Source organism: Dendroctonus ponderosae, unplaced genomic scaffold (genome assembly GCF_020466585.1).
Source record: "Dendroctonus ponderosae isolate FM_Combo_2020 unplaced genomic scaffold, Dpon_F_20191213v2 Dpon_F_20191213_1, whole genome shotgun sequence".
In the NCBI taxonomy this organism is placed as follows: domain Eukaryota; kingdom Metazoa; phylum Arthropoda; class Insecta; order Coleoptera; family Curculionidae; genus Dendroctonus; species Dendroctonus ponderosae.
The window spans coordinates 29,178,564-29,203,963 of NW_026017110.1; the positions used below are offsets into that span (position 1 = coordinate 29,178,564).

Here is a 25,400-nt window from a genome sequence, read left to right on the forward strand (position 1 = left end):
ACTGCTTAATCCTGTGTATGAATTTCCAAAAAAAGCAAATAAATGGCAAAAGGAAAAAATATTAAGAAAATAATGCTTAGAAACAAGCTGTGTATTAAACGAAAATAATAAAATCTTCCAACCGGCGTCTGTTATGAAAAATAAAACAAAATTAAAATTGTGCTTTAAAACCCCAACAAATTCCTTCGACTTTCAGACCTTTTGTTAGTAGTTGATTGTTTTTTCTTCAACTCTAAAAGCCCGATTTTTATGGTAAATTAGCCAGTTTAAATGTATTAATATCTGAAAATTCAAGCCTTTCAAACGGAAATTAAAGCTCGACTTCGACGAATTTTTGCTTTTGGAAACCGTTCACATCGAAATAAATTTTATCTAATTAGTTTAACTAGTTTAATTTGCAATAAGAAAAAATTTTCGGTTCGTATTTCTGCTTTCGACTAATTTCTTCTAATATTAGTTAAACCGAATTTCCTGCTTAAAGTAAAAATTGCCCACTTTTGCAATCAAAGTTTTCAGTTTTAGTGTAAATTCGACCTTGCAGTTAGCAATCGGTTCCATAAATCGTAACAAAAAATTTCCATCTGAACTAAATTGTATGCAATTTAATTTAAATGCAAATTTTAAAGTCCAAAATTGATATTTTCAAAGGGGTTTTCACCGAATTTCTGTGTTGAAAATCGAAATTTCAATTTTCCAGTCGCTTTTTTTCAGTCATTTATTTCGAATTAGGAAAATACAATTTCAATTCCAAATTAAGCTTGTTGAGATGAAGAAATGTTGAGACACTTTCATATTCCAGCTGCTAAAAAAACAGATTTTAATTTGCAATTTTGAATTTTCTTGTAACTTACGAAGATACAAATAGTAGAAGAGAAGAAAAGAAAAAAATACGTTTAACTCTTTTAGGGGCAACACGATTTAAATTTAGTGGAAAATTAGTTTCATTCCAAAATTTGTCTATTTCTCCTACGACCGAAAGGGATTTTTTTTGAAAATTCGGCATTCAAATTTTGACTACAAGTAAGTCGCTAAGTTGAACCAAAACGTCTGAAAAGCTTGAAAACTGGAATCTTTAACAAAAATTCGTCTCTTTCTCATATGAACGGAGCGGGACTTTTTGCAAATTTGCCATTGAAAATTCGATTATAAGGAAATGGTCAAGTGAAACAAAAACGTCCAAAATCAGCTTCAAAAGTAGTTATTTCAAACTGGAAACTTACATACTAAAACCGGAAAGTTCTAGTTTCCTTTGGAATATGAAAAAGTTTGTAGGTTGACATCAACAGTTTTGGAGCCTTTAACTGGAATTATCGAAATTTCTAGCTTGCAGTAAAAAATACGAATTTCCAGTAGAATAGAAGTTAATGTGTACCTGGTTTAAACTCAGCATTATCTAAATTTTGAATTTTCAAGTAAAAAACTTGCTAAATTCTACAAAGCATGCAAAACCAAGTCGAGATTCACATCGAACATCCGTGTTTAAAATATAAATTTCAATTTTTTGACCGAAAAAAAATTTTCAGCTCCACATTAATCCGTTTGGTAGCAGCAAAGTTCCAAGCTTAAATTTGGACAAATCGGCTTAAAATATCAATAATTTATCTACAAAACCGAGGCTTTAACTTCAAATTTTTAATTTTCAATAAAAAGCGTTTGGAATTTTAACTTCAAACAGGAAACTTGTATGTGTATAAAAAGTTAAAATAAGATAAATAATCTCATATGTTCCAGTCAGATTTTAATTTATTTCCTTGATTAGTTGTAATTGAAGACACTCAACATTAATTGTAATGAAAGGCTAACGAAAAAAATTACCATTTTTCCTTCTGAACTTTAAACTTCAAACTTGCATATAAATTCCGACTTAGACTGAAAAGTCTCCGATTGAATTTGAAATTTCTTATTAAAAACAACTTTATTTCTAACAAAAAATATAATTTCAATTCCAAATTAAGCCTTTCGAGTTCATCGGGGCGATTTTCTAGAGTTGACAGCGACTAAAAACAGCCAATTTTTCAAGATGTTAAGGCTCTTTAATAAAATAATGTCTGTCAGTTCAGCTCGTTATCTTCCTGAAATTCCAAAATGCTGAAATCCAAAATCGATGGAAAGAGAGATTTTCCAAATTCTGCATTAAAATTTTTCCTACAGGTCAATGGCAAAGTTGAAACAAAACGTCGGAAAAGTCTGAAAAATCAGTTTCAAAGACGGTGATTTCAAACTGGAAACTTTCGTATTCAAACTGGAGAGTTGGCGTTTCCTTTGGAATATGAAAGTTTCTAAATTAATATCAACAGATTTGGAACTTCTCCGCCTCCAAATCAAAAGATAACTACTTCTTTTCGCTTTGAGCCCAAATTATTTATTCATAATCTTTTTGGACCTTAAAGACTGAACTTCAAAAGATGAAAAGAAAATGAAACACCAAAACGGGAGATTCTCGGTGTGAAAATATTATGGTTTAACACTAGTTATTTTAGTACAATAGTAGACGGTTGTCGACATACCTACTTACCTACATTTTTATTTCCTTTTTTTGTTATTCTGCCATGGTGGAAAACCAAAGTGGTTTTGTAGTAGGAATTGGCCATTTTCACTAGGCATTGGGTAGGAATGGGACATTTTCCTTAATCAGTTATCTTACAATAACGAAACGTTTTCTAACCTTTTTATAGAAATAAAAATGGGCTTGTGACACTAGTTATTTTTAGGCCACGATTTAGATGGGCTCATCTTAGTCCACTGCTGGATACTGCCTCCCTTAAATTCAGCCTCCCGTAAATTCATCCACAAAGTTGGGTCCGAGCCGTCTGCATCCAGTTTGAACTTATGCGTCTCAAATCGTCTGACCATCTGGTTGGGGGTCCTTTACCGTCTCTACTCCTTAGGGCATTAGCACTTGGTCTCCATTTCGTAATGCGTTTTGTCCATCTTTCATCCGTCATTCCAGCTATATGTCCTGCCCAATTTCATTTCATTTGTATGTATTTGTACAAATAATTGTATTATTATTTTGAGAATTTTTTGAGTTGAGTTTCAGAAATGCTCTCTTACGCACACCAAGAACTGATGATCTGACGCTCTGGGCCTTGTGGGACTCCAGCCTAGCTGCTTACCCACTATCACTACCCTTTCCTCACCTCCGAGGAGGTGTTTGGCCTAGCACCGCGATCATTTCTGCCCTATTGTGCCCTCGTATTTTACTCCCTCATTATTCCTGTGTATTCAATGAACTCCAGAAAAATCTTTGGGGTACGCAAGACCTATGCCCGGTTTATGAAACGATCTTTATAGTGCCAATAGCCTAAACGGATCTACAAGTCGGAAAAATGGGTTTCTGAAACGTTCGATAAGAGCTAGCGGTTCGTTACATTGAAGAACCGATGAACGGTCGCTCACGGACTTTTATCGGTTCTATAAGTTGTAGGAGCAGCGCACGCAAGCGTATTTGCCATTAGTGTCAAAAGTCATACAAAATCAGCTGCGAGCAGAGAACACGTTTTAGGAAAACAATAATAACATTTTTGGGAGCAAAATTTGAGTGTGAAAGGGAAGCAAAGTTTTTGAATATAATGGAAGATTCCACTTCGGACTCATCTGACGAGGAAGTTTTCGATGTTCTGAGTATTGAAATAATTCGCCATTTTCGAGCACGAAATGATCATTTTGAGAAATACGGAGAAGATGAATTCCGAGATCGTTTTCGTTTAACCAAACACGTTGTTCACTACCTAGAAGAGCTACTTCAGGAACAAATTCAGCCAGTGATACAGATAAACCACAGTTTATCTGTTTGCGAACAATTGCTAATTACTCTAGGTCTACGGTTTTAGGCAACAGGAAGAATGACAAAATACATTTACACTCGTTTTTTTTTTACCACATTTATACAAGTTTTTAGCTTGTAACAACGATCGAATCCAGAGTTGAATAAAAGTTAATATCGACCTGGTGTATATTTAAACTCAGCTTTGGGTGAATTTCAAGTTTCCAAGTAAAAAAAAACATTAAATTCTATAAAACATGCAAAACGAAATATAACTTAACACCGAATTTCCGGGCTTCAAATCGGAATTTCAAGCAGTCAAATTCGCAACCAAAATTAGAGACACAAACTACAAAGTTTCATTGTAATCTCAAAAATTTTCTTTTAAAATCGCAGGCAGCTCTGAAGGAGCGATCACAAATTTTTCATTTTAAATAAAAAGTGTCTTTTGGAATTTTAAAATGTTGACTTGAAACTACAAACCTTCATGTTTCAGAAAGAAATGATTATTTTTGCTTTTGAACTCAGTGTTCACTTCTTCCGCGGGATTGACGGGAAAGGGGTGAGTTTAAAGTGCATCTTACGATGCAGAGCGGAAATTCTGGCTAAAAATGAGAAGTTTACGTTTGCGCTTGAAACTTCTAACTGGTGATGAAAACTTTGAGCTCACAGTTGAAGACTAAATAGTGTGTTCGTGTAAAAACCTTCAAATTCTCTAGAAATCCGGATTTTTGCAAAGTGGAAATTTGAACCAAAAAAGTTCAAATGCTAAACATTTTAAATAACAAAACAACTTTATCTGGCAAAAATTCGGGATTCGACCATTCTTCGCTCGATTGACCGACTAGAAAAACACTCTGGTTCTCTCTAGTAAACTGAATGTTGGATACAAACGCGTTTTGAACACTTGAACTCACTTTAAAACTTAGTCATGCTCTCAGTGAAACAAGCTCATGTTGTATTTTTGCGACTAATTGGAAATTTGCGAATTTACAAGTAATTGCTTATTGGCTATGGAAACTAGAATAGCGAGAAAAGCTAGGAATGAATGGTTAATTGAAACAATCTAACAGTACTTGAAGGACTCGATCGATCGACGACGTGATTATTTATAACTTTAGCCATTACAACAGTCTCTCGATTAAAGTAATTGCGTCAACGCATTAATAAATCTTGATATCAGTTATGCGACGCCCACATGCATTTATTTAAATATCAATGAAAGTCTGCACGGTACTGTTATGTGCGGCCAGTCAACAAACCATTTTCCAACTCGAACCGATTGTTATCTGGGTGGTAAGAGTTAACCAAGAAGCGCAACTACTGAGTTTTACCATTCTTTGTGCAACGAATTCAATTGCTTGGCCGAATAGAAAATGACCATCTTGTGCAATGTTTCTTGGCCAATTTCAAGCTGAAAATAGACATGAAACTGGCACAGCAATTATAAAAATGCCAGAACACTGGTGGCAGTGCTCGCCTTAATTGCAGGTCTGATTTAGATTATCTCCTAATAATTGTGTTTTATCGCTGAGATCAATTTAAAATAGTGCGCGGTTGTCCTCGTTTTCTAATTGCGCTTTTCCCTCTAGGAAAGTGTCCTAATACTGCTTAACTATTTCTTTTTCAGTTTTCGCTTGCAGGTCTTGATTACATTTTGCCTAGGAATTCGTTCTTTAGTGTGAAATGAGAGTCACTTTATTCAGACCACAACAAAAATTCCCAACAAAAAGATTATGAACACACGAATCCGCCTTCTAAAAATAAACCATACATGGAAAAAAACCGACATTTAGAATCCAAATATGCAAGAATAAAAGCATTATTCTAAAAGGCTTGCGACTAATCTCCATAAATCTCCATAATCTGCATCTACTTGTAAACGACTAACAAAAATCTTTGAAAGACCAAGTAAAGCTTTCGTTACAAAAAGTATTCATTTTTTTATAAAATAAAAATCAAAAACGAAATAAATTCGAAATTGCCTTAACGGAAATGCCACTAAAGAACTATCTAATATAAAATGCAAACAATTTCTAGACATAGCAATTATAAATGTGTCTAATAAACCATTAACTCATTTTTAACTCAATTTTATAAACAATTAGAAATTTATACCAATAGTTTGGTGGCTATATATTGACGATTTATTTTCAAATTCGTCCCATCTCTGTCTGTTCTTCTATTAGTGTCTCTAAAGAAAAACTCTATTTTTCATGGGCTTACTTTTCGGATGTATTTACGCCATGATCAGGGCTCTAGAAGGGAGACAGAGTGACCTCAACTTTAAGCATAGAAAATTATGTTCGAAATGAATGTAAAAAGAGTTGAAGTGAAGAAAGAAAAAAACACTTTTTACTATTTTGGAGCAAACACGATCCAAATTTAGTGGTAAATCAGTTCATATTCGTTATGCTCGTCCTCTACTTGAAATTTCAAAATTCGTCAGTTTCCCATTTGAACGGCAGGATTTTTTGAAAATTCGGCATTGAAAGTTCGATAATAAGTAAATGGTGAAGTTAAACCAACCGTCCGAAAATTCTTAGAAAAACAGTTTCAACAAGGCGAATCAAACTGAAAACTTTCGTATTAAAACCAGAAAGTTGAAGTTTCCTGTAGAACATGAAAATGTAGATTTACAGCAAAAGTTTTGGAACACTTCCCGCTTTGAGCTCAGAATCTTGACTTCATCCTCTGCTTTGCACTGAAAAAATTTAAGAAAAATTAAGTTTCAACTTCGAAGTCGTCATTTCTAGCTAGTAATAACAATTTCCGAATCCATAGTTTGGGAACTTTTCAGACATTTTACTATAAATTCCACATTTATCCCCACGAAATCACAAGAAAACTACCACTTTTCGCTTTGATCTCAAAATATTCCCTTCACACTCTTCATCCAGCTTAAAGATCTAACTTCTAAAGATAATTTGAAATGAAATTTTGACTGAAAATCAAAATTTCTAGCTTGCAGTAAAAAAAAACTTTCAAAAGTTCTAAAAACTTCTATAAACCTTGCAAAACAAAAAACTTGCAAAGATTTCAATTTTTTGATCTAAAGTTTTAGTAGTTTTTTGTTTCGAACGACAAAAATCGGTTGAGCTCCACAAAAAACCGTCTGATGACGGTAAAAGTTCGAAGCTTAAATTTGAAAAAAGTCGATTTCAAAGTTGCATTGAAATCTCAACGATTTTGCTATAACATCGAAGCTGCAAAAACTTATTGGGTTTTTATCAGTTCTTTAGCAATAAAGAAGGAGCAGTTAATTTTATCATTCAAAAAAACAAAACAGTGAAATTAGTTTCCTCATATAGAAAAATTTTGATAATTTTTGTGTATAGAAAACCTACGCATACAAATTGATACAAAGATTTAAACTCAAATTACCCGTTAAATATGAAAAAAGACAAAGTGGACAAGTTCAAACCATTGTTGACTGTACTGTACTTAGTTTATGTTGTCGTATTTTGTTTTGTTTTTTTTTATTCGCTTTGTCCATGAAATTTGTGAATTTTTCCGTGGCAATAAAGCATATTTTGATTTGATTTGATTTGAAACCAATCGTTTGGTGGCTATATATTGACGATGTCTCGCTGTATGTTCTTCTATTAGTGTCTCAAGGTAAATTCTATTTTTCGTGGGCTTACGTCTCGGCTGTATTTACGACGGGATCAGGGTTCTAGAAGGGAGACAGAGTGATCTCAACTTAAAGCATAGAAAATTATGTTATAAAAAAACTTCACGAAAATTCACTTATTAATTTGTAATAAAATATGTGAGCAAATTTTGCCTATTATGGAAACCAAACATTTAAATTTAAGGATCCTGAAATGTCGACGGTACGCAAAATTTTGAAGCTAAAAGCTCAAAAAAAGGTTGGAAAAACATGTAGAGCTTCAACCATGTAGCGCTTATCTACTGCTCAGGTACGGATGATAATTTTCTTGAAAACTGCAAACTATTCACCCTCATCAGATACAAAGACTTGCAGCTCAGCCTCGCTATACAAGACGTAAATCTGCTATCATCAACACATTTCCCGGGTGCTTCGTTCACAATTTACCATTAGCAGATTGGAAAATTCTTTTGAAATCCTCACATAATTTCAATCTCGGTGCGTGTTTTACCGCTATTGATTCTCTATTTACCAGATGTTACCCGAATCGTTAAAAAATCCATAAACGAGATGGTAAACACGCATTACCCGCAGTTCGATCGGACCGTCCTCCGATCTCCATGGGATGTTTATCGAGTTGTTTTCGTGTTTCGGTTCTGTTAGGAACGAAACGGTCTAACATTCCTGTCATTAGCGGTCTTCGTTAATGCTAAATTGCCAATTGATAAGATGGTAACGTACCGAGAGGACGTTGCCTTCAAGTTCAACATGCTACAGGGTGGCATTCGGTTAAGTAAACCATCAAAACACTTTTTTCAATTTTTTGAGCCATTCAAAACACACAGATGATGAAAATCTGGCATTTTTTGGCGGTTGCAGAATCATTGCAGACGTAAGGAAACAAATACAAAAAAAGCCCACGGCTTCAAGCCGGGTTTTCGGGCAGGTCATCGCATTAAAAATACTGAACAAGTCATTCTTCGTCATCGAAACGTTTGAACACCAAAAGTTGTGATCACCTTTCAACAGCCATTAGCAACAGCGATAAAATTGAAACAAAACCCAATCCTTGTTTGAATAAATCAAGTCGATAAAAATGTGCGAAGAATGCAACTTGACGACGCCATCTCGTCGGTTCCTAAAAGGGTCGAACAATCATCGAGGGAACAAAAGGGTTCCTCTAACTACACATGTTTTGGTTCATTCACGTTCATAGTTAAAGCGTCGGCTCGTCCATGATCGATCATAATATGGGCGTTTTTCAGACCCATTGAACAATGTGGTCGCACCATGTGATACTACTGAAAATCCGGAATAATTCCGGCAATTCGTGTTAAAGACAAAGTCAAACAAAGTTGTACCTTGACTGCAAGCAGAGCTGAAGTATTTCCATTCAATCTCTGTAATTATTTGCAGACCAGCTAGAGCTAACATCCGGTACATTCGGTGCAAGGTTCGAACATTATACGCTTGAACATTCCACAGAAGTTCATTGTTTAGTACCATCGGGCTGTGCTGCCAGATTGTCGTGGTTCGCTCAACAGTTGCGTCCAAAGTTTCCAGCCATTAATTGAAGGCAGGCATTGGTTTAGGAGGTGACGGATTTTTCGAAGAGTTATTGGTCCAAAGTAAAAAAGCAGGTTTTATTGAAGTGAGAAAAGCGTGCTTTGCCCCGTTTTTATGAGGCAAAAGTGTGATTTCTACCTGTATGGTAATGGGGGTGTTTTTCAAATGAAAGCACCTGCTTTGTGTTTCAATTTTGAATTCTGCATATAATTTTAAGTGTGATTCGGCCACTTGCGGCTTAATGATATCGAAGGCATCAATGAAATTTTTGGGCGTTTTCTGAGTTGGGAAACGCACTGTTTTTTGAGTGTTTGGCCTGCCATCAAATGCTTCCGATTTGAGGTAACCGCACGAAAATAAATCTGTCGGAATAAATATGTCTGGCAATTTGGGAGGCCATCCAATAGGTGTTCTTCTACTCACCCATTGGGAAAGGATTAATTTAAATAAGAGTCAACTACTTAACTATGATAGTAGAGACTTCCACGCCAAAATGAGTACAGAAACTAAATCACACAGGAATGAGAGAGGAAAAGTCTTGTGAATTATTTAGAAGAAAAACAACCACAGTTCGGACTAGCTTTGCAACAGGCAGCGATTATAGGAAGAGAAGAACAAAAGTGGTAATAAACAGCAAGTTCCAAGTGAAACCACGACGAGGAATAAGCAAATAGATACGAATAAACTACTGATGTAAAATAAGAGGAGAATCAAAGAGGACCTGGACGAAAATCTAAACAAAACCAACAAGACATCAATGAAATAGATGACGGACTAGAAAGAGGACATAAAGTAGCACAAAAAATGTGATTAAGATAGAATCAGAAAAAGTGGAAGGTGGAAAAAAGGAAGAGAAACGAAAGATACAAGACGCAAAAGTGGAGGAAATCATTGCATAGAATCCGAACATGAAAGGTCTAAAGCCCTCACTGGGTGGTGTAGAAATTCAATTAGAAATTACTAAGAAATAAGAAATTATGTATACAGTTTTATACGAAACAACACTAGAACCACCGGAAGATATTCAGAATTAATTGAAAATAAACTTTCAAAATTTAAGCGAAGAAACAACCCGAAATAACAAGACTAGAGATTGAAAAAGCAGTGAAAGAAATGCAGGTAGCGACTGACAAACAGTTGCGATGTTGCCTAGTGGAGGAAAGAGAATTGTCCAAGAACTTTGTGCTGCCTGATCAAATGCTAAGAGGAAAAATAATTCCTGGTAGCTGGAACGAAGCTCTAGCCAGATTACTAAAGAAAAGAACTAAACACCGAGTCAACAAAAATAGGTCTAAATGTGAAGTTTCAAAAACCAAAATCCTGACGAATTCCGCTAAAGGAAACGCTAAGGTCAGAATAGAGGAAAAACAATAGAGTAAGAGACAGAATAGATAGAGAAGTTAGGAAATTTTAAAGAGCCAAAAATGCCTCCAACATCTGAAGAGCCGGAAGAGGAAGACCACAGACGCCATGTTCGGACGATTGGAGGAAACCGTGGAGCAGAACGTCTAGATTTACGCAAATCGTTTTCATGCTCAAACTTTTTTGTTGTGTGAGTTTAGCTTCTAATCTAGTCACCACCTTCTGTTAAACCTGAAGACGATCACGGTGGATTTCATTAAATAAATTAGCTGCTTCTATTTGGGCACACGTTCTCACCAAACCCAGCAATGCAGAAAATTTAGATTTTTCTCGGTCCATTGAGTTGACCATTTTGAAAACCGGAAAAGTTAAAATTACGTCAGCAATAAACGTAATTACGCCAAGGAATGTATCTCTTGTTAACGCATTGTTCTTGCATCTTGTTCTTGGAGTAAAATTTTTATGTCTAGTGAATTCCTCCGGCTGAAGCGTGCACTGCACTGTACTCTAACTTCTTTCACAGTTAAAACATTTGGGGTTTATGGTCGGTCCATGTAAGTCTCCTATCCAGATGGATTCCGATTTACTTCATATTTTCGGCCTGTGGTCGTTGGAGATTCTTCAGCTTTCCTGCACGACATGATTGCTTTCTCTTAGCAAACGTTTTGTGTTTGTACTTTTCCAGTTTTTGAACCAACTTTGGATGGTCTCCAAATTTTCCTGGAAATTTCTGGATGTCCTCCTCAGCCTGGTATGAGTTGACAAAATTACCGTGTCATCTGCAAATGTGGCTAACAGAACGGCCTCTAGCAGAGGCAACTTTGAGTACTCGTTATCATGTTTTACTACAAAGCGTCTCTTGGAGGCAAGATTGAAGTAAAAGTTCTTATTCTCGAATGCTTCGTTTATTTCGTTTTGTGTATAATCCTACGTTTTTGCTCTGTAGTACCAGACTTTGACGAAGAAGAATAATTTTGCTATCATTCAACCCAGTTTTTAATGTTTTTAGCCATCGAATCCATTGCCCGTGTGCAACATGACGGTTCTTCTAACTTTTTCCTGTTTTACCAACCATGATTCCCATTTCCAGCTGCTTGGGAGCATAGAATTAAACATGTAGGCAACTTTTTGCAAAAAGATCGCATCCTGATGCTCTTCTAATATTCCTTTCAGTTCGAATTCTTTTGATTTAATTTTAGGAGCGAATTGTGTAGAAATTCTTGGCATTCCAACGTGCGGTCACACAGCCGGCGGTTCTTCGGCAACACCGATCGTACCTTCCTCGGTGCTCGTGCACCCAGCAACCAACGCCGTTCCCAACAATTTCGGCCCATTTTCAGAAGGAATTCCAAAAAAGGCAGCGAATCGTTCGCCGGTTTACACGCTGGGTTGGATTCCGAGAATTGACTGGCTAATCTGCCGCTTTTCCCATCATTTTGGTCCTATCGGGCGACTGCATTTCTGACCTGTGTCATAGACGTGAGAAAATTCCATTTTTGGAGCTGGTTTGAATTTGGGGGCGCCAAAATCCTCCTAAATCTAACGAAAGTCGGTAATCTGATTCTAAAGCTTCCATCGTTGACAAGTGTGGGAGATTGCAAAATTCCCAAGCTATCAGTAACTTTTCTCAGATCTTCAGAGGCTTTGAAAAGCCATATGAAGTGCTCTTCTTCCGAATCTGCAGCAAAACTAGTAATCTGCAGCAAAACTAGTTAAATTCGTCTGCTTTTCGCATTCAATTCGGATCTAGAGACCTCAACTTTTCATTCTTCATTCCTATCTAGACATTTTTCTTTTGGTTTTTGCTACTCACTTGCGTCACTCGTTTTCTCTGAATGATTACATGCAATTATAAAATACAACCTTGATAAACCGGGTGATCAAACAATGGAAAATCTGGAGATGCTACAGGTCAAAAGTTGAAATTTGCAGAAATACTGGGTGCGAAAAGTCGCGATTTTAATACGTTTTTTGCCATTCTGAAAATATCTGGGATAGGAGCATGAAATTTTCTCATTTTGGGTTTGCTTGGCTGCACGTTTTCTACCCAGAAAACAACACACTTTGAAACTGACGAAAACTGATTTATTTTCCAAATTTTTTTATTACATTCTGCAAATTTAACCTCACTTTTGCAGATTCACTTAATTTTCAAACCATGTTTGTCGACTGCTCTTGAAAATGGCGATTTGCCAATTTCTAGACTTGAATTTTTAGTTTTTTCTTTTTTCAGTTAAAATTAACCACTTTCAGAGAAAAAATCCTGGATGACCCACCAATTAGGAAAAAAACACTTACAAACTTTTGAAAATCGCTTATTTATGCACGAAAGTGAGATTATCCGATGCTGTTTGCGGCTAAATCCTGTTTCAGGTATCAACAATCATAACTCCACATGCAAAATTGTCGCTAATATGTATAATAATTGTGTTTTTTGCAAACATCGCCCATTGATTGAGGTTATCTAGCGCGTCAGTAGACAACTGGCGGTTTATTTATCACTTTCAAACACAATGCGGTGATGTTTGACAACATCGATGTTCTGATACTTTGCAGTTGCATACAAATTTCAAATTGATTAACTTCAACTTCAATAATTTTATTTTACTATTACTATGACATTAAATAATCGACTAATTTTATTCAACTTATAGTTGGCACTTTTTCGGTCAACTGACTGCAAAAAGAGGCTTTTTTCAGGTGCAGCTGGAAATGGGTCGCTATGCCGCGGTATCGCTTGTATCGGCACTGTCAAAGAGTTCGCAGAAAATGTGTCTATCTAGTATCAACATCAAATGTCCGATGTTTTCATTTCAGGATCTAACATCGATGTTTCATCGAAGTCCCAAATTTCCAACATGGATGGTAAAACTATCGAACATCGAACGAATTACATCGATATTTGCGAAACATCGATGTTTTTCTCCCATCTCATTTCAAACCTACCAAAATTGAATGTATCGACACTCTAGTTATCCAAAGACTTTTCATGAACTTAAAACGTTTTGCGCGGTTTGGCAACGCCGCTCGAAATTTAGCCTAAAAATGGTGATTTTCCTTAAACTTTTGTGAGTGTTTGTGGTTTAATTTATGGAGGATCCAGGTTTTGTTTTTGCTGAAACTGCTTTATTTGAAGTGTTCTATAAAGGAAAACAAGAAAAACGCAGACTTAAAGAACGACCACCGCGAATTAATAACGAAACTGTAGAAACTGATTTATTTTCAAAATTTGTTACATTCTGCAAAATTAACATCACTTTTGCAGCTTTAAATTATTTACAAGCCATGTTGTCGACTGCGCCTGAAAAAGTCGATTTGGTATTTTATGGAGTTCAATAAAATGTCTACACTTACATCAAGCAATACTAATGACGAATGTTTAATATTCGCCTTTCAAGTCACCGGGAACAAACAAATAAGCTGGCAACCACGCCATATGAAGCAAATATTTTGCACCAAGCAAATAAAACATCGATGTTAGATCCTGAAATGAAAACATCGAACATTTGATGTTGATACTAGATAGAAACATTTTCTGCGGACTCTTTGATAGTGCCGATACATACGATATAGCCGCTTAACGGCCCATTTCCAGCTGTACCCGAAAAAAGCTTCTTTTTGCAGTCAGGTGACCGAAAAATGTGGCATCTATAAATTTAATAAATTTAGTCGATTATTTAGTGTTATAGTAGTAGTAAAATAACATTAGTTAAGTATAAGTTAATCAATTTGAAATTTGTATGCAACGGCAAACTATCAGAACATCGATATTGTTCGATCGATGTTCTGCCTTCGATGTTTCCCTAACATCGATACTACTTTTCGACGTCAACATCGATGTCTACCATCGATGTTATAGGATCCCATCCCTAGACTGACTTAAAAAAGCTAGCGACTTATTGAATTGTCAAAAAATACAACGGTGAGCTTCGGAAAGTCGCCACTATGGGACTGTGGAGTGCCGATGTCTAAGTAGAAAATGTTTCGTACATTTTGACCTTTTTTTCATATATCTCATGTGAAGAAACAAGTTTGGGCCAACATCCAAATTTGATCGTGGTGAGTTTCATAGAAAATCAGAGGCAAAATTCAATTACTTTGATATAAGGAGCCTACCTACTCGATTTATCACTAGATCACTTGTTTGTTAATTTTATCAATGATTTGTATCGCAATTCTCAATAAACAAATTGCAACTTCTTCTTCATTTTCTTCCCTCTAGTGTTTTCCCCAACATTTTGGCTGTTTGTCTTCAACCATTCTGTTTGCAGTGTGCATATCTAAAGTATCTCCAATGAAGTTTTGAGGAGCACAATTTGGAAACTAACCACACATGTTCTGAAACCCTTATATTTGAACAGTGAAAAAAAATTAAACTGAACATTCCATCTTCAATACCATATAGTTCCCAAGCTCTCGAAGTAAAGCAAGTTGTAACCGCCCTGTGGATAATGCAAAAAATTAGAAAACGCCCTCAAATATGTAAACTTTGCCCAGTTCCAAGCTTCTTGTTGAAGATGGATTACGAATAACACTAAAGTGGGGCTTAAGATAATCGGGCGGCTCAATATCACTCTCAAAGTCAGAGATATATTCTACCAAGTGAGTGACTGACTACTACCTTCCATCGTCCAGCAGATGATTCCATCTACTTCAGACCTCCTACCGATATCCCGGAAGTGCGAGTTTAAAAGCGACATCTGGATAACACCCAAGTCGATAATGTAAAGACATGTGCACGGAATGTTTTCGCAACTTCCATTGTAACACCGGCAAGTTTTGAACTACCACTTGGGTGCAGATAACGATTAGAAACACTTCCGAATCGGAATGTGCATTATTCAAGGATTAAAGATCCTTTCCGGAGAGATTGTATTGAAATAATCGTGCTTTGTAATAACTGATATTTTTTTTATACACAAGGTGTGACAATCACAATAGGGCCCTGACAGAGTGTTTTCATTTTGATGTGCAAAAATCAGTTTTTCTTTTATAATTTCAAAATTCTTGTCAAAAACTGTGGATTTAAACATTTAATCAACAGTGATTTAAACCCGTAATCGTGCCCGATTTAAACGCGAACTCGAGAACGATTTAAACCCAAACTCGCGCTCGATTTGCAATTTGCGAACTGAACTCACCCGCGAATAAAACCCAAACTTCTGTGCGAATTTAATCCAAATGCACGCTTGATATATACCTAGAATCCTGTGCGATTTAAGCCCGTGCTTGAGCGCAATTTTAACTCCAACTAGTGCGCGATTTAAACGCTAAGTCGATGGCGATTTAAACTCAACTTTCTGCGCGTTTTCAACCCAATCTAGCCCCCGATTAGAACCTGGACTCGCGCGCGATTGAAATCCGAATTCAAGCACGATTTAAATCCAAACTGGTGTGCGTTTTAAAACGGAACTCGGGAGCAACTTAAACTTTTCAGCCAAAATTTGTGAGCGATTTCAATCTAAGCGCAACCGTGATTGATACCAATAATTGCCGGCGAATTAAACCCATACTTACCTACTACAAACCCAGCAGTCTGAAACCGAACTCGCAAGCCGATTTAAACTCAATCTTGCGCGTATCTTAAAACCAAAGCACACGATTAGAACATGGACTCGACTGAGATTTAAATCCGAGCTCGAGCACGATTTAAATCTGAATTTGCACGCAATTTAAACTTGGAATTGCGGGTGTTTTTCAAGCAATTTAAATCTAAATGCACGCGTAATTTAAACCTAGTATTGCATGCGACTAAAACCCCTTCTTGTGCTCAATTAAAACCCCTACTTGCGCTCAATTTAAAGCCGAACACTTGCGCGATTTAAACTGGAACGCAAGAGTAATTTAAACTCAACCTTGCGAGCGTCTTAAAACTTATCAAGCACACGATTAGAATCTGCACCGGCGCGGTTTAAATCCGAGCTCGAGCACAATTTAAACCCAAATTTGCCTGCGTTTTAAAACAGAACTCCGGTGCGATTTAAACTGAAAAATGCACACGTTTTGAGCCCAACCTCAATCGAGACAGATACCAAGAATCGCCCAATTTAAACTCGAACTTAAGAGTAGTTTAAATCCGAACTAGCAAGCGATTTAAACCCAATCTTGCTTTCGATTACTTTAGCTACTTGCGATTAGAATATGAAAATGTAAATCAGAATTTGCGATCATTTTAAAACAGAACTCGCGCAGTTAAAACGCACCCGAACCCGAATTTAAACCCAAACTTGTGCATGATTTAACACCGAACCGAGCAATTTATATCTAAATGCAGGCGTCTTTTACACCTGGTATAGCGTACGACTAAAACCCGTACTGGCGCGCGATTTAAACTCGAACCCAAGAGTAGTTTAAACCCGAACTCGCAAGCGATTTAAACTCAACCATGCGAGCGTCTTAAAACCAATCTACCACACGATTAGCATCTGGACTCGATCCGATCCGATATCAAGCACGACTTAAATCCGAATTTGCGCGCGTTTCAAAACAGAACTCGCGCTTGGTTACAACCCGAAGTTGGGCCCAGTTAAATCTAATTTTGAGCTCCAATTACAACCTGAACTTGCGCACGATGTAAACGCGAAATTGCGCGAGGTTTCAACCCAAATTTGCGACCGATTTAAATCTAAACTCATTGGAATCCGAATTGAAACCCGAACGCGTGCTAGACTTGATCCCGAACTCGAGAATGGTCTAAAACCTAACTCGTTACCGATTTAGACTTAAGTTTGCACGCATTTTAAAGCTGGCACAGAGATAGAACCTCGATTCGCGTGCAATTTAAATTCGATCTCGAGCACGATTTAAATCTGAATTTAGTCGCGATTTATACTTGAAATTGCGGGTGTTTTGAACCCTAATTTGCGAACAATTTAAATCTAAATGCACGCGTGATTTGTACCTGGTATTGCATGCGAGTAAAACCCGTACTCGCGCGCAACTTAAACCCAAACTCGTTAGCGTTTTAAACTCGAAATCTAGAATAGTTTAAACTCAACCATGTGAGCATCTTAAAACCAATCTAGCACACGATCTCGCGCGCGGTTTAAATCCGATCTCAAGCACGATTTAAATCCGAATTTACGCGTGTTTTAAAACAGAACTCGCGCTCGGTTACAACCCGAAGTAGGGCCCAGTTTAAATCCAATTTTGAGCTCCATTTAAAACTGAACTTGCGCACGATTTAAACTCGAAATTGCGCGCGGTTTCAACCCAAATTTGCGACCGATTTAAATCTAAACGCATCCCAATCTGAATTTCAACCCGAACGCGTAGTAGACTTAAATCCCAACTCGAGAATAGTCTAAAACCGAACTGGTTATCGATTTAGACTTAAGTTTGCACGCATTTTAAAGCTGGCACACGATTACAAACTGAACTCGCGCGCGATTTAAATCCAAGCTCGAGCACGATTTAAATCTGAATTTGCACGAGATTTAAAACAAAACTCGCACGCGATTTAATCTTGAAATTGCGGGTGTTTTGAACCCCAATTGACGAGCAAATCTAAATGCACGCGTGATTTATACTTGGATTCGCGTACGATTAAAACTCGTACTTACGCGCAATTTAAACCCGAACTCGTGCGCAATTTAAACTCAATTTTGCACGCGTCTTAAAGCCATTCCAACATACGATTAGAACCTGGATTCGTTCGTGACTTAAATCCGAGTTCAAGCTCGGTTTAAATTCTTCTCATTCAAATTCTCTACATACAACCTACTATAATAAATGAGGAATCGGGAGACGCTAACTTGGCAGATGATTTAAACCTGAACTCGCGCACAATTTAAACCTGAACTCGTGGACCGTTTAATTCCGAACTCGTGTACGAGTTGCGAAGTGGAACCTTGAAAATAATATAAATATATAAATATTTACACTTTGTCTAAAACAATCGACGTGCTTGCATTGAAACTGCGACTTTACATTATTTTAACTATCAGGATATAATAAACACGAACTTCTGTGCGATTAAAACCTGAATTTGAGCACGATTTAAACCTAGACTCGCGGGAGATTTAAACCCAAACTTTCAGCCAATTGTTTTTGAAATAACTTCAAATTCAAGCAGGAGAAAAATCTAATAACAACTTACTAACAAAATTAACAATTGTTTCCACTACGCTGGCATATTTGCACTTGTCTGACTAAAACAATCGCCTTGTTTGCGTTGCAAATACGACTTTACATTATTACGAATGAAAAAAGTGATAATAATTTGGGACAGTAATAGAAAAAAGTGGCAAGTTTAAGTGAAAAATTGCTAAGCTACTAGAAGAAGTATTGAAAACCGCATAATTTGCCGATAAATTCCACAGTCATCAAACACTTGTTGAGTGCCTGAAAGAAGTGGTTTTTTCTATGCATTTTCCTCCTACGCCATTGGTACCATCGCTTATGAAATACGATAACGTGGCTGCTCCTTCAGGCCCGTTTACTGTTCGAGACTTCGAGTACATTCCCACACTAAGGAGTGAGATCGTGCTGCGCCCGAGGGGAATTCCTTCGTTTCGAGATTTCAATTATGAATCAAACTCGAGTTTTTTTCTTTTTTGGTCGGTTAGACCGCCGCATACCGGAAGGCTCGGATTAAATAAAAATCCAGCTATTCTTAGATTCTGCACCGGCTCCGAAAAATGACCGTGCGACCTTTTGGATTAGTCGGAAAAAATCCATCAATTTGACGAGCGTTTTTCTGGAATGGGGTAGAGATTTAAGAGATTTAAGGAACACCCAAAAGTTGAACTGTTCTTGAGTTAATAACCAATAGTGATTACTTAACGAAATCCCCATTAAAGGGTGTAGACAATACAGCCGGACATTTTATGAAACGGCCTCTGGACGAGTCAATACCGAGATATTTGCAGTTTTTTGGAAACCATATTTTCTCGAAAACTATGAAAGCTGGAAAGTTGAAAAAATACCGGTGGACAGTGCTCGACCGGCCCGAGATTTTATAAGAAATAGCTTTTTCCGACAGAATCTTCGTTTTCTAGAAAAAAAATAGATTGTAAAATTTCGAAAAAATCGCAGGTTTTACCACTAAAATTTGTGGCGAAAAAATTTTTATTTTTTTTTCGAACTGTTTCCTGTCAGGTGGATATACAAAAGTTACAAGACGAATCAAATTTGGTTGGCTCAAAAAAAATCCTCTGTGAGCTACAGGGGGAAGACGAAAAAGCTTGTACAGTTCCTTATGGAAGGGAAATTTTAAAAATTGAACAAAATTGTCAAATGACACTAAAATTGGTGGAAATTGACACAAATATGAATCAACTCCATGTCAAAACTTGACCGAAATTTTACGTAACAAAATTGGGTAAAATTTTGCATGATTTTAGATAATCGTAGCGAACACGTGAATACCAACTTTTTTATGGAGCAACAGACGGCCGATTGACTGGACTGATTAGATTCACTTCAGCTGTTTTGGTTGCCGAGATATTTACAGTGTTTTGAAAACCATATTTTCTCAAATTTCTCGAAAACTATGAAAGCTGGAAAGTAAAAAAATAACCGCCGAGATTTTATAATAAATAACTTTTTCCGACAGGAAGATTTGTTTTCGAAAAAAAAAATGTAAAATTTCGAAAAAATCGCAAAGGCGTTTCACCCATTTTGGCAAAATTTTTTTAATTTTTTTGCCGAACTGTTCCCGGACAGGTGGTTATATATGGAAAAGTTACACGACACCGGTTGGTTCAAGAAAAATTTCTCTGTGAGCTACAGGGGGAAGACGAAAACGCTTGTACAGGTCCTTATGATAGAGAAATTTTCAAAATTGGAAAAATTCCCCAAAAAATTTTCGAAATTTTTCCCCAAAATTTTGCATTATTTTAGAAAATCGTCAATTGCTCTCTTATAATCGGTCGCAGCGAAAACGTGAATACCACCTTTTTTATGAAGCTTCAGACGGCAGATGGACTGGACTGATCAAATTCAGTTCCGCTCTTTTGGTTGCCGAGATATTTTCAGTTTTTTGAAAACTATATTTGCTCAAATTTCTCGAAAACTGTGAAAGTTGGAAAGTTGACAAAATACCAGTGGACAGTCCTCGATGGGTCCGAGATTTTATAAAGAACAGCTTTTTCCGACAGGAAGCTTCGTTTTCTATAAAAAAAATAAAAAGTAAAATTTCGAAAAAATTGAGTTGAAAAAATTTTTGGCGAAAATTTTTTTTTTTTTTTAAGTGTTCCTTGACATGTAGTTAGATATGGAAAACTTACATGCCAAATCAACTTTGGTGGGTTTAAAAAAAAATCCTCTGCGAGCTACAGAGGGAAGACGAAGAAGTTTGTACAGTCCAGTGCAGAATAAAATTGTCAAATTGCATTAGAATTGGTTGAAATTGATACCAATTAGTATTGAAACAAATACAAATCCATCTCAAATTGATTTGATAAATTAGAAGAAAAAAATTCCATTTAACTCCATGTAATCGGTAAATTGTGGTACCGATCAACTCAAATGATTCCTAAATATCCGAAAATGACGATAAATGGATTCTTGTCAGACCAAAAAATAGCTAATAGATGTGGTTAATGATTTTTGAATGTCATAATGAGAAACTGTAAGTTTCCGATTTTTATCAGACCAATCAATCGAAAAAATGTTGGGAAACTTTCGATTTGTCCATTTGAAAAAAGTTAAGTTTGGTCTGTCGCTTGAATTTGAAATACCCTGTATCAATTACTTCTATCTTTAAATAAACTAGACGTTAATATCTACAACTTTTGTATTTAACCTTTTTCCCTAAATTTCAAATTAGAGGTTAAAATAGGGTGGCCAAGGTCCAATCAATAACCCTGTACATAACGTACACGACGACACTATTTTATCAAATAATTCGTTATAAGTCTGCCAAGCCACTTTAAATCATTTAGGATTTGAATTGTTGAAATATTTAAAATTTGTGCAAAATCAGCTTCGTTCTGTTCCGGCAATTTTTCTCGATTTTTGCCTAGCAAAATAGACAAATCCTCTACTTTGTTCTGAAGCAAAATATTGGGAGCGCCAGAAAGCAAAAATTTCTTTAGTATTGTGATTTTCGTTAGTTTTCCTGATAGATTAACATCGACAACCATGCATCCTCAGGCACATGTTTCTTGGCCCATATGTATTTGAGGTTAGCTTTTTGATTGCGTTGTTCAAAACTTAAAAAGTTTACCTTTCTTCAGGAGACTCCACTGCGCGACGTGTCTACTGTTTGGTCAACTGTTTCTGTTGCAATTTGGATTTATTTTCTAATCTTTCTCTACTGCTTACTTCTTCCTCTTAAGCTACAGTTGGAGAACGTAGCTCTTTCTTGACATCTTTTTTTCTAATCGGTTTCTTCAGTTGAAGTTCGTTTCCTCATACTCCCATACGAGCTTGTTATTGAATCGTCAGAATCAAGAAAGAGAAGAGAGAACACTAGAGTACGAACCAAACATGCACGCAATAAGAGAAGGTAATAACAGACGAAACGGACAACAGAAAATGTTGAAGGAAAATTTTCTACACTCAGCTAACTTTTCCACGTCAATTTCTTTCTGAAAATGTAAAGATCAACAAAAGAATATAGCAAAAGTTCGCCTGAATCCATTCATGTTTCCAACCAAATTCCTCTTGATCTGGTTTCTTATCCCATTGAAATGTAATGAAAAAATTGCCACAGAAACCTCAAAAAAAATAGTAAAATACGCATTAAATGTAAAAGCAGTTTCGCACAAGGAAGGAAACTTCTCAAAAAATCTCGGATAAATAAGCACAAAAGGCCAATAAAGGTAATAAAATTATTCTGTGTAAATATAAAACACCATGAACGCCGCATAAGTTTAACAAACTGAAAACGTACAAAGCAAAGTACCGAAAAATAAAATTGAAGAGGTAAATTAAATAGAGCGCACTGATATAGTGGCCTCCAGTATCGCCAGATTTAACCCCAATGGACTTTAATCGTTCCACGCAACCGAACAATAATGAAGTATTTGACTCGGCTAGCCAGCTTTTGGATGCTGATTGAATAGAGCAAAGTTCAATAAATTAAGTGCCTGGACAGTTTTATGGTTCTCTGAGGTCTCGAATTAATATCGTTGAGGGAGTGAAATTGAAACCCCACAGAAAATGTGAACTTTCAGATGTTACGTTGGCCGCCTCGTTAGTTTGATTTGAACCCTGCTGCTTTAGCAAGAAAAAAATGAACAGAAAAACAGTTTTATTGAGGTACTTGTATAGATTCCTGTTATCATTTTTCCCGATAAACTATATGTATCGCAATTATCTCGGTGCTTAAAAGTTTAAGCTCATAACAAATTTGCTGACAAGTTAAATTAATTTTAATCCAGATCAATTTGTTTACCACTATTCGTATAGATAATCTGCAGACAACAAACGAATATTTCGGTGCGTTTTATCAAGCGTTTTTGTTTTGGGAGGAGCTTCTATAGTGCGCCGCTGATTGCGTGCGGAAATTGTGATTTTGGCTGATTTTAAACGAAAAACGCCTCTTCTCAATGCGCCAAGTGGACGCTAAAAATTCCCTTTTCTTGGAAGACCAATTTTGTTGGTAGAAACTTTGAAAGCCAGCCCAACTGCGGCCTCAGCATATTTTGATGCCCGGCTCAAGAGCTCGAAATTGAGATTATGGTTTATTATCGGAATCAGCAGCAGATTAGTAGATATCTATTTTAATCTTCGTCTAAAGTACGTTGTGCATAGAAACCCGATCATCGAAGTAGATTTTGAGATTTTGTACGAGCATGTTTTTCAGATATCTGCAACTATTTATAGAGTGCAAATAAGAACTAGATAAATTAGCTAAAAATATAGCTCAAAAGCCTGTTTGAAGTCGATCTGATGTATCCGATTAGTTGCAGTTTGGTATCATTACATTGTTTGCGTTGATTGATTTAAAAATGAACGAATCCAATCACCGAGTGAAAAATCTCAAGTTTTTAGATGAAGCTCCTTCGACTTTCGACTCGACCATTTTTTATTTTGCCCCTAAGTGAAGGTCAAAAATTGAAAGAAATTCGTGCTTAAAGTCAAAATTTCAATTCTGAAATAGAAGTTTTCAGTTTACAGGCAAAATTTCGAACGTACAGTGGAAAATTGTTCTAACAAAAGTTGATATTCAACAGACAATTAAATTTTGGAGTTTATTGGTTCAATCAATCTACTTCAATATGCGAATTTCCAGGTCCAAAGGGGAGATTCTGAAAACTATTTCACCGAGTTTCCATTTTTGAAACAGAAATTCCAATTTTCCCGTCGTTATTAGTTAGAGTAAAAAATATATAATTTAATTTCCAAGTAAAGGCTTTTGAGTCCTTCGGAGTGATTTTATAAAGCTACATTACAGCATACATTTTCTAGAGAAAAACTAAGATTTTGTCTTAAATTTTAAGCACCTAAAAAATTAAATTAAGATTGAGAATGTTACAAATTCGAATTGTAACTTTTTCACAATTTTTGTTCAGATTTAATCGACTTTTACTTTGATGGAAATTATCGGTCGCAAGATTGTGGAGGAAGATCATAATTTTGCATGGGCCCACGTTTCGGCTATATTTCAGCCATCATCAGTGGCGCCAGTGCGTTTATTGTATTTGATATTAAAATACGCGTAGTCGGTCCTACTGCTTAATTATGTGTATTAATTGACAAAGAAATCAAATAAATGACTAAAAAAAATTAGTATTTAGAAAATAATGCTTAGAAACAAGCTGTATATAAACGAAAATAATAAAATCTCCCAACTGGCTTGAAAATGAGTCAGCTTGAAAATCTCAAAAAAAATATAAAAATGTGCTTCAAAGCCGCAAGAACTCCTTACGACTTTCAGGCCTTTTGTTAGGAGTTGATTGTTTTTCTTTAACTCAAAAAGCTCGATTTTTAAGGTAAATTATCGAGTTTAAATATATTAATATTTGAAAATGCAAGCCTTTCAAAATAAAGCTCGACTTCGACAAATTTTGGCTTTAGGAAGCTGTTGAAATCGAAGATAATTTTATCTAATTAGTTTAAGTAGTTTAATTACCAATAAGGAAAAATTTCCTGAGGGCTGAAATTTTTCGGTGCGTATTTCTTCTATCGACTAATTTGGTTTAATACTACTTAAGGTCAAAAACCGAATAAGCTGATTGAAGTAAAAATTTCCCACTTTTGCAATCGAAGTTTTCAGTTTTAGTGTAAATTCGGTCTTGCAGTTAGCAATTGTTTCCATAAATCGTAACAAAAAATTTCCATCGGAACTAAATTGCGTGAAAAAGATTTTTTTCGGGTTCACAGTTGATTCACTGAATCTAATTTAAATGCAAATTTTCCAAAGTCCAAAATTGAGATTTTCAAAGGGGTTTTCATCGAATTTCCGTGTTGAAAATCGAAATTTCAATTTTCCAGTCATTTATTTCAAATTATGAAAATATAATTTCAATTCCAAATTAAGCCTTGTCGAGGTGAAGAAATGTTGACACACTCATATTCCAGACGCTGGAAAAACAGATTTTAATTTGAAATTTTGAATTTTCTTGTAACTTTTTAACGTTAAATTTGTTTTAGTTTTATTCAAATTTTTCAGTTTGGATGGAATTCGTTCTCTCTGTGTATACGATGTTCTATTAGTGTCTCACGAAAAACTCTATATTTCATGGATCTGTGTTTTACGGCTGTACTTAAGTCATTATCAGGGCTAGAGAAGAGAAACAGAGTGATCTCCACTTAAAGCATAATAAATGATGTTTGAATGAATATAAAAATAGTAGAAGAGAATAATGGAAAACATAAATTTTAACTCTTTTGGGGGCAACACGATTTAAATTTATTGAAAAATCAGTTTCATTCCAAAATTTGTTTATTTCTCATAAGAATGAAAAGTATTTTTTTTTAATTCGACATTCAAATTTTGACTACAAGTAAGTTGAACCAAAACGTGCGGAGTTTGAAAAAATCAGTTTCAAAATTGGAACTTTCGTTAAAATTGTCTCTTTCTCATATTCGGATATTCGGATATTCGGAGCGGATTTTTTTGCAATTTGCCATTGAAATTTTGATTATAAGTAAATGGTGAAGTAAAACAAAAACGTCCAAAATTCCTAGAAAATCTGTTTC

The 25,400-nt window shown here is 35.9% G+C and overlaps 1 long non-coding RNA gene across 2 annotated transcripts; it reads right to left on the reverse strand.

Moving 5' to 3' along the window:
• Positions 1-13,101: 13,101 nt before the first annotated feature.
• LOC125505861 lies at positions 13,102-19,179 on the reverse strand. Of its 2 annotated transcripts, none has more exons than XR_007282498.1 (4): positions 14,424-19,179; positions 13,874-13,955; positions 13,662-13,791; positions 13,102-13,608 (listed from the first exon to the last, which is right to left on the reverse strand). It is a non-coding gene; the product is annotated as an uncharacterized LOC125505861 (long non-coding RNA). The 2 variants fall into 2 exon arrangements; XR_007282497.1 differs by having other exon boundaries at positions 13,103-13,608; positions 15,825-19,179.
• Between the last annotated feature and the right edge of the window lie 6,221 nt (positions 19,180-25,400).